At 39.8% G+C, this 16480-nt stretch overlaps 1 protein-coding gene and 1 pseudogene across 3 annotated transcripts in view; both read left to right on the top strand.

Annotated features, from left to right (window-relative positions):
- Nucleotides 1-1914: 1914 nt before the first annotated feature.
- On the top strand, nucleotides 1915-3221 carry LOC306664504 (pyridoxal phosphate phosphatase PHOSPHO2-like; annotated as a pseudogene). Its single transcript, XR_013766669.1, has 2 exons — nucleotides 1915-2108; nucleotides 2253-3221. The product of XR_013766669.1 is annotated as a pyridoxal phosphate phosphatase PHOSPHO2-like (transcript).
- Nucleotides 3222-5294: 2073 nt separating this feature from the next.
- Nucleotides 5295-16480, top strand: part of SAR1B (secretion associated Ras related GTPase 1B) — a 31582-nt gene continuing 20396 nt past the window's right edge. Inside the window, exon 1 of one of the 2 annotated variants that reach the window (XM_079144283.1) lies at nucleotides 5295-5685. The gene's annotated coding sequence lies outside the window, so the exon portion shown is untranslated. The remainder of the gene's footprint in view (nucleotides 5686-16480) is intronic. The other variant, XM_079144282.1, reaches the window with a different exon arrangement.

Below are 16480 nucleotides of genomic sequence, written 5' to 3'. Positions count from 1 at the left end.
TTTGCTACCTCTTTGACCTCATCTTCTCCCACACTCCCTCTCACTCAGTCCACTCCAGACACATGCTATTTTATCTATCTAAGCACAAACCCATCTTTACCCTTATTCCTTTACTTGGAAGCTCTTCCCCAAGACATCCAGAGAGCTCATTGTCTCACCTCTTCCCACCTTTCTTCAAATATTACCTCACTGAAGAAGCCATCTCTGAACATTCTGTCCAATAATCTACTTATCCTGCTCACTCTATCCCTTGTACCCTGTTTCATTTCTTCATAGCATTTCTCATCTTTATTATATATCTGTGTTTATCTTTCTTCAATGGAATATAAGTCTGTACATCAATTCTAAGGTAATTATGCCTATCTCCCTGTTAGACTGTCAGAGAGTGAAGTCTTAGTCACGTATGTATTTTCAGCACTTGGGTCTCATACTTAACAGGCATTCAGTAAACTTTTTTGGGGGGATGTGCTGGGATTTAACCCAGGCTCTCTGACATGCTAGGCAAACATTCCACCACTGAGCTCTATCCCCAGAAAAACCATTTGGAATGAATAAATTAATAGTATCATTTCTTGGGTTGGGAATGGGGCTCAGTGGTAAAAAGCTTGCCTACCATGGGCAATGCCCTGGCTTCCATCCCCCTACCAAAAAAAAGTGTCCATTTCTTCTAGTCTTCTCTTAGTTCTCTTTAATTTACTAGTATTTGTTCCTGTTGCACTTATAGCCTAAACCACATCACTTGCACTTGTTTCTAAACTATTTTGCTCTCTATTTCCTTTAGGTTCTTAGCTACTATGCTACATTGTGTCCCATCTGATACAGGCCTAATTAGTATAAATAAAATGGTGTTAGCCCTTGACACCATCTTCTCTGGGAAAGTCTGAAAATACACTAGTAAATAGCAGCTCTTCTTTTTTTCTTTTTCTAACCTCAAATGCCTCCTATCATCTCCCACTTTATACATACCCTGACATCATAGTATCAGAAGTGTGAGATACAACTTTACCTCTGTATCTACCATATATTTATTTATTTTTATTTTTTTGTGGTACTGGGAACTGAATTCAAGGGCACTTTAGTGCTGAACTACATTCTCAGTCCTTTTATTTTTTTGAGATAGGTTCTCTCTAAGTTGCCCAAATGTGCAGTCCTCCTGCTTCAGTCTCTTGAGTCACTGGGATCACAGGCCTGCACCACTGTGCCCAACTCTAAACCTACTTTTTCTTCGTGAGTAAGGTGGCTCACACCTCTTCATATCATGAATGACCTCACCAGCTCTTTCATTCACTAATTCACTCAATTCATTTAAAATGTTTACTAAATGCCTTCCATATGCCAGGCACCCTATCAGGCACCAAGTAAAAAGAGAAAAGTACAAACAAGCTCTCTGCCTTCTGTGGAGGTTAACAAAATGTAAACATAAATACATATGTCTTCTAACGTTTCTAAATTGGTAAGTTTATTGAGGAACTGGTGCTCAGCAAGATCCTGGTTTGGATAGAATGTTAGAATAGTATACGACAGTTAAGCTGTGATGCAAACTATGAGAAAGCTAGCAAGACAAAGAAGATGGAGAGAAAAAGGGCTCCAAGCACATAAACAGCACCTACAAAAGCCCAGAGGCAGGAATGACCTTGCTTGCTGTGCAAGGAAGGCAGAGTGATATGACCTGAGATTGGACAAGTAGAGGGTGCCAGAGCAATGAGAACCTTATAAGCCCATTGTAGGGTGTTTAGAGGCTTTGGAGAGCAATTCAAGAATTGTAAGTGGCGGCAACTTGATCTAATTCATGCTTTAAAATAAATCAAAGAAAAACATCGATCCTGCTGGGAGTAGTAGCACACACCTGTAATCTTAAGGACTCAAGAAGCTGATGCAGAGGTGAGTAAGCCGCCCTAGGGGGCAGGCGCCCAGGCGAGGCCGCAGGACCCAACCCGCGGGAGCCGCGCGGACGCCAGAGCGGCTGCCGGCTGCTGACTTCAGGCGTGGGTCAGTGAGGAGCCCCTGGACCCGGACCCGCCTGCTGCTCCCATCCCCACCTGGTGCGCGCCTCACGGGGGTCGACCCCGACGAGGTCCTGACGCCTCCCTTTGGGGTGGATCCCGCAGGTGTGTGAGTGCGAGGCCTGGGCTCGGTGTGTGCGGCCCACAGACCTCCTCGCGGGTGGAATGTGAAGGGAAAGCCCTCTCTTAACTCTCAAACCCAGGAATTAATTGACACAAAAGCTACGGTTAAATTCTTTAATTTCTGAGGTTTTCTATCAGATGTTCCACTGTAATAATGCTGGAGTTAAGCAGTTTCCATTTCTATACTCCAAATCAGAAGATTTTGTTCCCTGCATACAGTATAGGAGAAATGTTTAAAAACAATTGGCAACTGACTGGTGTTTAAAACTGAAGATTGTCATGACTGTTTAACTTAAACTCTATGCTGAAGTAAGATTAGTTGTATTGGAAATACTAATTTGGGGGTAACCCAAATCTTTTTCTGGAACCATGAAAATTTTGTTGGTGTTTGACTTTGACAATACAATCATAGATGACAATAGTGACACCTGGATTGTGCAGTGTGCTCCAGACAAAAAAAACTTCCTATTGAACTACAAGATTCTTATCAAAAAGGATTTTGGACAGAATTTATGGGCAGAGTCTTTAAGTATTTGGGAGATGAAGGTGTAAGAGAAAATGAAATGAAAAGAGCAGTGACATCAATACCTTTCACTCAAGGGATGGTGGAACTTTTCAATTTTAAAAGAAAGAATAAGGATAAATTTGACTGCATCATTATTTCAGATTCAAATTCAGTCTTCATAGATTGGGTTTTAGAAACTGCCAATTTTCTTGACATATTTGCTGAAGTATTTACAAATCCAGCAGCTTTTGATAGCAATGGTCATCTCACTGTGGAAAATTATCATGCTCATTCTTGCAATAGGTGCCCAAAGAATCTTTGCAAAAATGTAGTTTTGGTAGAATTTGTAGAAAAACAATTACAACAGGGAGTGAATTATACACAAATTGTGTATATAGGTGATGGTGGGAATGATGTCTGTCCAGTAACTTTTTTAAAGAAAAATGATGTTGCCATGCCACGGAAAGGATACTTTACAGAAATCTCTTTCCAGAATGTCTCAAAATCTTGAACCTATGGAATCTTCTATTGTAGTTTGGTCTTAAGGTGTTGAAGTAATTTCTCATTTACAATTTCTAATAAAGGAGTAATATACCAACAAAAAAAAAAAAAAAAAAAAGAAGCTGATGCAGAGAATCTCAAGTGTGAAGCCAGCCTCAAATTTAACCAGGCCCTAAGAAACTTAGCAAGACCCTGTCTCAAAATAAAAAAAAATAAAAAGAGCTAGAGATGTGCCTCGGTGGTTAAGTACCCCTGGGTTCAATTCCCAGTAGTACAGGAAAAATCGTTCAGATGCTGTGGGGACAACTGATTGGAGGTGAAAGAATGGAGTTATTGCTGTAGTAGGTGACCAAAGATGATGCCAAGTAAATTGGAGTAGTGGAGATGGAGAGAACTGTAGGTCAAACTTTGCACTTTAAGGGCTGGAGTTATAACTCAGTGGTAGATCACTTGCCTAGTGTGCAAGGTGCCCTAGGTTCAATCCTCAGGGGGGAGAAAACACCTTGGACTTTGCTTTTACCTTTGCTGAACTACATGCAATCAATCATGAACTCTTACAGATTTCAACCTCTAGTTTCTCACACATGATTATTTCTTCATTCCTATCGACCCAACCCAGTTCCTTGTTACCTCTCATCTACATGATTGCAGCAACCTCATTACTGAATTAATCTCAGCTTTCAGCCTTGAGTTATTTCAATACAACCCACATATTGCTGATATAGGAAACTTTTAACTACAGAATCCCAACGTATTTTTTAACTGGTCAAGCCTCCAAAAGGCTCCAGTTTGGGAAGCAATGACCCCAGTGTTTTAGGCCAATACTACACAATTAAACCATATTTGTCTGATGCTTTTCCCATTTCTATTTCTATGTGTGTGTTATTTAGGTACTGAGGATTGAACTCAGGGGCACTCCACCACTGAGTTACATCCCCATCCGCCCCCCTCCCCCCCCCCCCTTCTTTTTTTTTTTTTTTTTTTTTTTTTGGTGATGATGGGGAATCAAACTCTAGGCCTTGTGCATGCTAGGCAAGCACTCTACCAACTGAGCTATATACCCAGCCCTCAGCCTAACTTCTTAGGCTGAATAAAACTCCAAATTCTATCCATAAACAGAACCCAGCTTTGCTACCTCTTTGACCTCATCTTCTCCCACACTCCCTCTCACTCAGTCCACTCCAGACACATGCTATTTTATCTATCTAAGCACAAACCCATCTTTACCCTTATTCCTTTACTTGGAAGCTCTTCCCCAAGACATCCAGAGAGCTCATTGTCTCACCTCTTCCCACCTTTCTTCAAATATTACCTCACTGAAGAAGCCATCTCTGAACATTCTGTCCAATAATCTACTTATCCTGCTCACTCTATCCCTTGTACCCTGTTTCATTTCTTCATAGCATTTCTCATCTTTATTATATATCTGTGTTTATCTTTCTTCAATGGAATATAAGTCTATACATCAATTCTAAGGTAATTATGCCTATCTCCCTGTTAGACTGTCAGAGAGTGAAGTCTTAGTCACGTATGTATTTTCAGCACTTGGGTCTCATACTTAACAGGCATTCAGTAAACTTTTTTGGGGGGATGTGCTGGGATTTAACCCAGGCTCTCTGACATGCTAGGCAAACATTCCACCACTGAGCTCTATCCCCAGAAAAACCATTTGGAATGAATAAATTAATAGTATCATTTCTTGGGTTGGGAATGGGGCTCAGTGGTAAAAAGCTTGCCTACCATGGGCAATGCCCTGGCTTCCATCCCCCTACCAAAAAAAAAGTGTCCATTTCTTCTAGTCTTCTCTTAGTTCTCTTTAATTTACTAGTATTTGTTTCTATTGCACTTATAGCCTAAACCACTTCACTTGCACTTGTTTCTAAACTATTTTGCTCTCTATTTCCTTTAGGTTCTTAGCTACTATGCTACATTGTGTCCCATCTGATACAGGCCTAATTAGTATAAATAAAATGGTGTTAACCCTTGACACCATCTTCTCTGGGAAAGTCTGAAAATACACTAGTAAATGGCACCTTTTTTTTGGATTGTACCCAGGGGTGTTTTTCCACTGAGCTACATCCCCAGCCTTTTTTATTTTTAGTTTGGAGACGAGGTCTCGCTAAGTTGCTTAGGGTCTCATTAAATTGCTGAGACTGGCAATCCTTCTGCCTCAGCCTCCAGAGTAACTGAGATTACTTGGCATGTGCCACTGCCTCCGGTTAAAAGGATACTTTTAAGAAACAGATGTGAAAGATAACTTCCTCAAGTGAGGCACCAGCATTCCTTTATCTTCTAGGCCAGCTGGCCCCTAAATCCTCTTGGGGCTGATGCGGGGAGGGTAGTTCAGGCGGCGGGGATTGACAACCAGATCATGAGAGGGCGGAACTGATTGCGCGCGGTGCTGCGGCCCTCCGGACCGTAGCTACTGAGGCACCCGCTGGTCCGGAAGGAGCTGACGCGAGCTGGGACCCCGGCAGCCATACCGCTTTGCAATTCGGCCTCAGAAAGTGTAGGGCGGCACCGAGGAGGGAATTGTGTTCACTCCAGTCTCAGGTGAGTGGCAGCTCGAGCGGACAGGCGGGCAGGCAGCTGTGGACCCCGAGAAAGGCTCACTTTAAGGCTTAGGCCCACCTTGGGCTCCTGCTGGTGGCCCTGAGAAGAGGCGCCTGTTTTTCGCCCGGAATCGGGTGGCTTGAGGGACCATGGGTCCCATCTGAGGTCCTTGGGGCCGTCCTGATGTCCCTCAGGACCCCGCTGCAGTCAGGCGCTGTTATTTCAGGAAAGCTCGAGATGACAGCAGGTTAGCCTCTTCATGGGCCTCAGTTTCCTCACCTGGTAAGGCGAAGGCGGCAGGGGTTATTGACAGCTGGAGAGGCTGTGACACGGCGTGTTGTTTTTAGCTCTTCCAGTTTGTTGTGGAAGCAAGTCGAACTTTCTTTCTGGCGGTAGTTAACATTTTGCCATAGCCAAGTCCCAGCCGAGTGGGAAAAAGATACTTTGGAAAGCTAGTGAGTTAGAGATTTTTCTACGAGATAAAAATTTGTTTTTAAACGGTTTAAACTCCAATATCGTTAGTTGGATGAACCAAATTTGTCAGGACTTTAAGCTATTTCGTATATTGGGCAAAATGAGGTGAAGAAATACACTTAATTTGAAAAATTAAGTTTACCATTGTTTACATGTTCTTACATCAAGCTCTATATTACCAATTGTCTTCCTCTGAAGAACTGTGTTCAATGATAAAATATCGGTTAAGAATCTCTTAAATCACATTGAATGAACCAACCCTATGTGGTGTCACAAACCTGTAATCCCAACTACTCGGGAGGCCAACACAGGAGGTTCCCGGTTCCAGGCCAGCCTCAGCAATTTAGGGAGACCCTGTCCCAAAATATAAAATAAAAAGGTCTGGGGATGTAGTTGAGTGGTTAAATAAACCTGGGTTCAGTCCCCAGTGGGTTGGAGAGGGGGGAAATGAGGAATGTAAGTCGCATTGTAGCGAATGAAAAAGGAAAGGAATATTTATTTTCAACTATGTGTAAGGGGCTACCTATGCACAAAATAGTCTGCCAAGGAAAGTAGTAGTAACATCTCTATTTTTCAGATGATGAATAAACTAAGATTTACAATTTGTTAGTAATTAATGGTTTAGCAGAGCAATGTGTATTACTGTTGTATCTTTCAGTAGATTTGTTTGTCACCAAAATATTTTGAACTTTAAAAGTTTAAAGGCAGCCAAACTAGGTGGCACCTGCCTGTCTTACTAGGTACTCAGGACGCTGAGGTGGGAGTATCATTTGAGCCTAGGAGTTGGAGGCCAGCCGGCAACCTAACACGACCCTATCTCAAGAAAAAAAATTTCAGATGTTCACTGGCATTTTCTGAGTTTGCAGAAAAGTGTCTTCATTTCAGAAATGTTAGAGAAGCTGTGTAATTGTGAAGGTTAGCAGTTTAAATAAGGTGCATTTTAACCTTTTGCCTTGTACTATTATGCTAGAGTAGAAATTCAAGAAAAACTTAATGCAAAAGATTAGTCTATCACAAATGAAAATCATTGCCACATCATTCCGAGCTTACAAACTAGAATTCTATAGTAATGATTCATCATTTCTCCACCCCTTTTTTAAGTACACAATTGACTAAAACTCTTTAAATTATTTAATTTCTAAGCAAATAATCACAGTGAATCACAGTGTTGAAAGTTTTTTGGTTTATTTTTGTTTTGTTTTTTGTTTTTGTACTGGGGATGGAACCCAGGGGTGCTTCCTCCACCCCTTTTTTTCTCCCCAAGACAGGGCCTCACTAAATTGCTGTCACTGGCATGTAACCTGAAATCATCCTACCTTAGCCTCTCAACTCTCAGAGATTATAGGGGGTGTGCCATGGTCCCTTTCTTGTACCTTTCTTGTATAGTGTTTTGGTTTTGTGTGTGTGCGCATGCGCGCTTAAACTTAGGTTGCTTTATCACTGAGCTATATCACCAGTACTTTTTTATTTTTTTACATATTTTTAAAATTGTCGATGGACCTTTATTTTATTCATTTATTTATATGCAGTGATGAGATTCAAACCCAGTGCCTCACACATGCCAGGCAAGCACTCTACCACTGAGCCACAACCCCAGCCCTCCTTTTTTATCTTTTTGAGACAAGGTCTCACTAAGTTACTGAGACTGGCCTTGAATTTGCAGTCCTGCCTTAGCCTCCCAAGTCTCTGGGATTATAGGCATGTGCCACTTCTCCCATCACAGTATATAGTTTTTAGGACAACTTCAAATAGAGTGTTTTGAGAATTTAATTTGTCATCAGGTATGTCAATTTTAATTTCCTTAGTTCAATGTTGGCAAGTTGTGTTTTGTTTTTGTTTTTTTCCCTTTAAAAGAAAGTCCTACTATTTATATTTGTCATGATTTTAACCTCCTTTCAAATGAGTGTAATTTTTTTCTAAAGGAAACTTGAATACATATTTTTTGTTGACTACATGAACCAAAAGGTTCACTTATATTGCTACACATTCAATCCTAAAATAGTTTAAAATTTCTCTAGTGAAATTTCTTTGCCTGGATTTGAAGGAAACTGTTCTAATGCCTTTTCTGGTAATAGTGAATGATAGTGCATTAATATTTAAAGTAAAATTTGAATGCCATTAAAAACCTTTTCAGGGGGCTGGGGAGATAGCTCAGTCGGTAGAGTGCTTGCCTTGTAAGCACAAGGCCCTGGGTTCGATCCCCAGCACCCAAAAAAAAAAAAACAAAAAAAAAACAAAAAAAAACTTTTCATATTAAAATTGCTAACTTTGAAGTTTTTTTTGCAAATTGGCATTTAAATTTTTATGGTTTCAATGTCAATTAATTTGGTCTTTTTGTGTACCAGAGATTGAACCCAGAGATGCTTAACCACTGAGCCACATCCCCATCCCTTTTTGTATTTTATTTAGAGACAGATCTCGCTGAATTGCTTAGGGCCTCACTAAGTTGCTGGGGTTAGTTTTGAACTTGTGATCTCCCTGTCTCAACCTCCCAAGTCATTGGGATTACAGGTGCCTGGCAATTAACTTAGTCTGAACGAGTTAAATCCATCTATATCTCTGTAATAATCAAAATATTTTCATGTGTATTATCACATTTAATCATTATTCATAAAACTGTGAGGCAAGTGATATTCTTCTTATATACTAGAGGCAAAGGGCTCAAGAAAGACTGACTGGCTTTCCCAGAATGAAACAATAGTATTTCAAATGGTGCATTTTATCTCCCCCCGCCCTTTTTTTTTTTTTCTTTTTTGGTGGTTCTGGAGACACAACCCAGGTTCTCACACAAACTGAGCACATGTTGTACCACCCCAAGACCTTGAAAGAGACATTCTAAATCCAAATAGTTTTGTCGTTGTTGTTTTCTTTTTGGTACTGGGGATTGAACCTAGAGTCACTTTTCCATTGAACCATATTCCAGCCCTTTGTATTTAGAGACATGGTCTCACTAAGTTGCTTAGGGCCTTGATAAATTGGTGAGGCTAGTGATCTTCCTACCTCAGCCTCCTGAGTTGCTGGGGTTACAGGTGTGCCAACTCACCTCATCAAATCCAAATAGTTTTTTTTTTTTTTTTTTTGCAGTGCTGGGGATTGAACCCAGGGCCTTGTGTTTGCGAGGCAAGCACACTACCAACTGAGCTATATCCCCAGCCCCCAAACCAAATAATTTTTAATCTAGGACAGACATTCGCTCCATTTCACTTTGACTCTATTATAATAGATTTTCATCATTAATGAATTGATTCTATAATCATATTATAGAATGGTAGAACACTTGCCCCATCATGCTTGAAACTTTGAGTTGGAGCCACAGCACCACAAAGGGGAAGAAAATGGTTTTGCTTAATTATTCATATAAATGAGTTATAAATGTAAAATGTTCATGTAATTTTTTAATTTTTTTGCTTGTTTCAATAATTGTATTATTGAGCTAAAGTTTACCCTTTTAAAGTGTTCAGTGTTTTTAGCATAGTCTAGTATTGTACAACTATTATTACTAATTCCAAAACATTTTCATTACCTCAAAAGAAACCCAGTATCCATTAGTAATTGCTTTCCACTTTCCCATCTCCCAGACTGACAACCACTAATCTACTTAGTCTAAGATTTTGCCTGCTCTAGAAATTTCATATAAAGGGAGTTTTCCATAAAGGTTTAAAGGGACAAAGTTTTTGTAATCTGAGAAGTTCTGTTCCATTATATCCTCTGCACTGATTTTCATGTCACTTGAGTAGATCACTTTTTAATCTGCCTAGGGCCTTTTCCTGTTTGGTGTTCATGGAATAAATAAACCTGCTGACGTGTATGTATTTCCTCGTTCTTGACCTCTGCTCTTCACATGTCTTAATAGAGTGTTCATAGTGTTGTGTAACCTGTTCTCAGAGCTCAGGTATCTGGAGCTAAGTAACTTTTATTCTTAGTTGGATATTTTTACTTCTATTTCAACAACAACAAAAATAGTGAATTTCGTTTCTAATAACTTTTAGTTTTAAGGTTGTTATGAATCACAAGACAAGTGTAAATGTCTCTTATCTTTGGAAGTAGAGTTTTATGTTATTACATTACTTCTGTTGGGTCAAGTTTTATAACAACAAATTGGTACCATTCTTATGCAAAAAGTCCTTTTTTCTTTACCACTTACTCCATTCCATCCTTCACCATTCCTCACCTACCAACCATTATTTCCTTTGAGAACTTTGTCTTACTTTCTGTAGTAGTGCCCTCTGCTCTTCTAAGTGATTCTACTGCCTGTCACTGTGGACATTGTACCCTCTCATCTGGCTTTCCATTTGTTTCACCTCCACTTCTCTATCTGTCCAAGTCAGAGCCAGACCTTAGAGCTTGTCACCACCCAGACCTAAACTTCTCTTGAATTATGGAATCCCTTATTCTCCACTTTGCTGGTAAAATTGTGGTCCACCCTACACCTGAGTTTCGGTTTACATACTTTCTCCCTATTCTCCTGGTTCTATTTTGTGAGAAGCATGCCTTTGATCACCACCATCCTCCCTGTATACTAGTTACCTATACACCTTTATCCACTTAGCCTGGACTTCTGATTAGATCACTTCAGTCCCTCTGATTAGTACTTTCCAAGTCCTATCCTTTTTTATCCCTGTCCTGGAAGTCCCTAATCTCCAGTCTCTAAAGCCAAGCCTTGCTGGTTGTGGGGGTCAAGGGTCAAAAATCAGTGCTGATTGTCACTGTTCGAATGTTTGCTTTTCAGTTCCTCCTGAGCCCTTAGATCTCCTTAGCAATATACACCAACCACCACCCCATGCCAGGGATTGAACCCAGCGCCTTATGTATTCACTGTACCACTGAGCTACATCCCAAGCCTCTTTAGCAATCATTTAACTTGATCTGTTTTTTTCCTCACAGTAGCTGCTCTGATACTTGCTCTGCTCAAAATTTCTCTACACCCTTTCTCTTTTGGAGTCAAATTCCTGGCGCTTTGGTACCATTCTTATGCAAAAAGTCCTTTTTTCTTCACCACTTACTCTATTGTGTAAATCTGTGGCGCCTCCACAGATTTCCTGGCGCTTTGTCCTTGTACTCTTTTTTTTTTTTTTTTTATCATTTGTTTTTTTTTAGTTGTAGGTGGACACAATACCTTTGTTTTATTTTTATGTGGTGCTGAGGACTGAACCCAAGGCCTCGCACATGCTAGGTAAGCACTCTACTACTGAGCCACAACTCCAGTCCCCTGAACTTGCACTCTTTTTTTGGGGGTGGGGTGGTGCTGGGGATCGAACCCAGGGCCTTGTGTTTACAAGGCAAGCACTCTACTGACTGAGCTATCTCCCCAGCCCCCTATCCTTGTACTCTTTAAGAAGGAAAGATACCTCTCGGTTCAAGCTCCCCTTCAGATTTTGTCCCTTCCTTTTAGTTTAATTTTTTCCCACTTAACCTCTCCCTTTCCAGTTGTTCCTTTCTTTCCCTTATCATCATTCTCAAGCCTCATCCATCCTTGAGAAAATCTCATTCATTCCATTTCAAACTTATGAAAGGGGAATCTCTCCCTCACTTCTTCTTCCAATTAACTTTTCCAATTAAGTGAATGAGAAGTTCTCCTTCACTTCTCAATAATAACAGCAGCCAGGCTTACTTTGTGCATATTATCTCATCTGATCTTTATAATACGTTAAGAGAGATTTCAGAAGAAACTTGTAACTTGTTCAAGAACATAAAGTTTATGAATCATAAGTAAGCCTTGCTTTGCTTTAAGTACTGGCTACAAGTTTTGTTCTGTAGTCTGCTCATGCTCTCAACAATTGGCTCCTCATCACCAAAGCCAGCTGTGACCAACCTCTTTGCAGCTGTACTTACGGTCACTAACTCTTCCTTCCCATTTTTATCACTGTCTTTTCTAATTCTTCTTGTCTTCCGGGTTATATTGGTTCTTCCATTCCCATTTGTCCTTAAAGACCTTCTCTCGTGAGAACTTATTTCTTCCACAGCATTTTGTCTGGTGTTTAAGGCAGGAGGATTACAGGCAGAGATGGTGGAAGAATATTCTGATGTTGGGAAGGAGAATGGGCAGAGGTTTTAAGGTGGCAAAGTTTGAGTCCCCTTCAGTGAATGGCAAAAAGTTTACTTTGATGCAGGGAAAGCCACAAAAAGGGACATAATATAAGGTAAGCTTGGATCAGTAGCTAAAAGGCAAATAGTAGAATTTCTAGAGTACTAGACTAGGAGTTTGAGTCATTTCTGAGCTCAAAAACCCCTGGTGGGCCAAACAGGGTGGCACACACACCTGTAATCCCAGCAACTTGGGAGTCTGAGGCAGGAGGATGACAAGTTCAGGCCAGCCTCAGCAATTTGACAAGCTCTTTAGCAATTTAGCAAGACCCTATTTCAAAATAAAAATAAAAATGGCTAAGGAAGAGTCCAATCTCCAGCAGGAGAAAAAAACAAAACACTGGTGGCTCTTTATCCACTGCATTATTTAGGTGGCCAAATAATCTATGACCTAAACCAGGACCTTTCTGAGTGAAAGGAAGCACTATTAATAATTACAGTGATATATTAGGTATGAGCTGAGAGGCTCTTCAGCAAACTGATAGTTATTGTCACCCTGACTAAGTCATAGCAAGTCAAGTCCAAGATAACATTTTATTAAAGCCACTCTGGAGGCAGTGTACAAGATGGACAGAGACAAATTGTGAGATTAAGATGGTAGTTAGAGCTAGGTGCGGTGACAAATCCCTGTAATCCCAGCAGCTTGGGAGACTGAGGCAGGAGGATCACAAGTTCAAAACCAGCCTTAGCAGCTTAGCCAAGCCCTAAGCAACTCAGCAAGACCTTGTCTCTAAATAAAATACAAAAAAGGACTGGGGATGTGGCTTAGTGGTTAAGTGTCCCTGGGTTCAATCCCTGGTACCAAAAAAAAAAAAAAAAGATGGTAGTTAGGAATGTATATAAGGATTTTTTTCTGACTTGCTTGAGCTGGAACACAGGACCTCATTCATGTTCTACCCCTGAACTACATCTGTAAGGCCCAACCTTGCTTTTTTTTTTTTTTTTTTGAGTCAGGATCTTAAGCTCTTGGGCTCAAACACTGTACCTCATCCTCCTGAGAAACTGAGACTACATATGCATGCCCACCATACTTGGTGATGAAAGGTTCTTGACTCACTGATTCCTATAGGAGCCAAAAAAAAAAGATGAGTCTTCGCTTAAAGAAATTGATAAGATTGTGGGATAACTGAATGTGGGATAAAGGAAGAGGAAGGAATTAAATGTCTTTAGCAGGAGTGATTTTAAAAGTGGTACTCAGGGCCAGGTATGGTAGTACAACTCCATGTTCCTGTAAATTCTGTAAATGTAGTGAAGCCCTAAGCAATTTAGCAAAATCCTGTCTCTGAATAAAAAAATAAAAAGGGCTGGGGATGTGGCTTAGTGGTTAAGTGCCCCCAGGTTCAATCTCCATTATCAAAAACAGTAAAAAGGTACTTAGGGCTAGAGGTATAGCTAAGTGTTAGAGCACTTGCGTGTCATGCACAAGGCCCTGAGTAGTTTGATCCCTAGCACCGAAAAAGGAAAAATAAGGTGCTTCATGATCTAAACAAATTTATATTTTTTACGCTATTGGAAAGCTTTAGAGAACCACTGCAGTGGGAGGGAGAGGGCCTAGACATGGAAGTCAGAAAGGTCCAGGGTTGAAATTTAATGTATCAATCACTAATAGTTGAAACTTAGTTATTATAACTTCAATTTTTTCTGGAAAATGGGAACATTAATATATTAACTTTGAAGGGCAGTTGGGGGGTTTAATGATGTCATATATAAAGTGCATAGAACTGTGGGCAATATACTAGAAGAAACAATAGCAAGTGACATTATTGGAATGCTTTACTATGCCATATACTAAATGCTGTGTGCATACTAATTTATTTAATTTTTACAACAACGAACTCACCTATTATTATTCCTGTTTTATGAGTGAGGAAAGTGAAATGCCCAAGGTAGACAGTAAGTAGTCTAGTCCTGGTTCCAGAGCCCTTGGTCTTAGTTTCTAAGTTTATAGACCATATTGTTTGTAGGGGTTCAATAAATGATAGCTGCTTTTTTTTATTATTTAATACAATATCTGACTCACTGTTGCTGTTTGTTTGTTTATCCTTATTATAGATAGCAAGAGTGAAGTACAAATGCCTAGTCCATGATTTATCACTCTGGCTTCTGCCTCACTAATTAGTATCCATTGATTTTTATTTAAAATATATTTTAGTTGTCAATGGATCTTTAATTTATTTATATGTGGTGCTGAGGATCGAACCCAGGGCCTCACACATGCCAGGCAAGCACTCTACCACTGAGCCACAACTCTAGCAACCCATTGATTTTTACTCTCTGTTCCAACCTATCACAATCATGTCATCCAACAATTCTTGACCTCTTGATTTACCCAACCTTCACAACTCTCTAGCAAATTCCTACTTAATCTTTAAACTCAGGCAAACCATTATCCTAATAGGCTTTCTGTAACTGCACTTTGTTGCCCTCTGTAGAATTGTAGAAATCATATTTTGGATGGAGACATTAGAAGCAGGATTGATTTCTCTCTTTTTTATATATATATAGAATATAAAGTACCATTTAAGCCATGTGTGTGTCAGACTTTGTCTAAAGAATGCTAAAGATAGCACAGCCTTTCAAATATTTTGAACTCAACCCAAGTTTCAGGCCTGGGTTCTTTTGTTCCTATCTAGAAAATGAACTTTGTTGACCTGAAAGTATATTTTTGTATATGCAGTCTTTCTTCTCTCAAGAGGCTTTTCCTCATATTTTCCATATTACTCTATTAGTTTTTCAAGTCTATGTTAAGTAAATGATGGACTGAACTATATTCTATTTTCTATGTTTTAAAAAATTTTAGCATTGAGCAATATCATTAAAATTTTAAAAAAGCAGAAAGAAAACAGACAAGAAATCGACTACCTGGCAATTGCTATTTACAAAACAAAAGAAACAGAAAAAGGGTCTTTATTCCATACAGGTATAATCAGATTTGGAAACTTTTTTCATTACCACAACCTTCCTTTTTATCCTCTTTCTTTTCTCCCTGCTCTTCCTCCTTTCTCCTCCCAACATTCCAATAAGGATGTAGTAAATATCCCATGGACCAAATTTACTATAATTTATTTAATTTATTGAACGTAGAATATCTTCATTTTTCTTTTTGGTACTGGAGATTTAACCCAAGGGCACTTTACCACTGAGTTACATCCTAGTCCTTTATATTTTTTTATTTTGAAACAGGGTCTCACCAAAGTTGCTCAGGGTCTTGCTTGTTTTCTGAAGCCAGTCTCGAACCTGATCCTTCTATCTCACTCTCCCAAGTTGCTGGAATTACAGGTGTGCATCACCATGCCCAGCTCCAAAATTTTTCTTAAGTAACACCAATTAAGCATGTCTTTATGCATAAAGATTTTCTACATTTAGGATAAATTGTAAAGAATTCTTGGGTCAAATGGTATCATACAGACATATTGCCAAGTTGGTTTTGAAAAAGATTTGTACTACTGGGCACAGTGGCACATCCCTGTAATCCCAGTAATTTAGGAGACTGAGGCAGGAGGATTGCAAGTTCAAATCCAGCCTCAGCATTTTGGTTCGGCCCAAAGCAACTTAGTGAGACCCTGTCTCAAAATAAAAAATTAAAAAGGGCTGGAATGTAGCTCAGTGACAAAATGACCCTGGGTTGTTCAGTCCCCAATACCAAAAAAAAAAAAAAAAAATTTAGAAAGAAAAAGATTTGTACTAATTCAGGCACTGTGGCACAAACCTGTAATCTAGCAACTCGAGGCCAAGCAGGAGGATGGAGAGTTCAAGGCCAGCATTGCAATGTAGCAAGACCTTATCTAGAAACGATGGAAGGAAGCAAAAGAAGACTGGATATGTAACGCAGTTGTAGACGACCCTGGGTTCGATCCTCAGTATCACCCCCTCCTCCAGGAAAAAAAAAAAGTGTACTACTATATACTGCCATGAACTATGTGCCTCTTTTACCCCATTCTTTCTAGTCTGGATTGTTGTAATTCTTTTTCATTTTGTTACTTAGATGGGCAAAGAACGTTCTCTATTTGATATTTTAATGACATTTTGCTTTTTTATGTGTTAGTATGTATTAGGTTAGATGGGCCTGGATAATAATGCTTAACTCTTTTTTGGGGTGGGGTGGGGGGAGTAACTCAGGGTATTGAACTCAGGGGCATTCAACCACTGAGCGCATCCCCAGCCCTATTTTGTATTTTATTTAGAGGCAGGGTCTTACTTAGTTGCTTAGCGCTTCGCTGTTGCTGAGGCTGGCTTT

The sequence above is a fragment of the Sciurus vulgaris genome (assembly GCF_902686455.1).
Source record: "Sciurus vulgaris genome assembly, chromosome: 6".
Lineage (NCBI taxonomy): Eukaryota > Metazoa > Chordata > Mammalia > Rodentia > Sciuridae > Sciurus > Sciurus vulgaris.
This window is presented reverse-complemented; position numbering and strand designations above follow the sequence as displayed.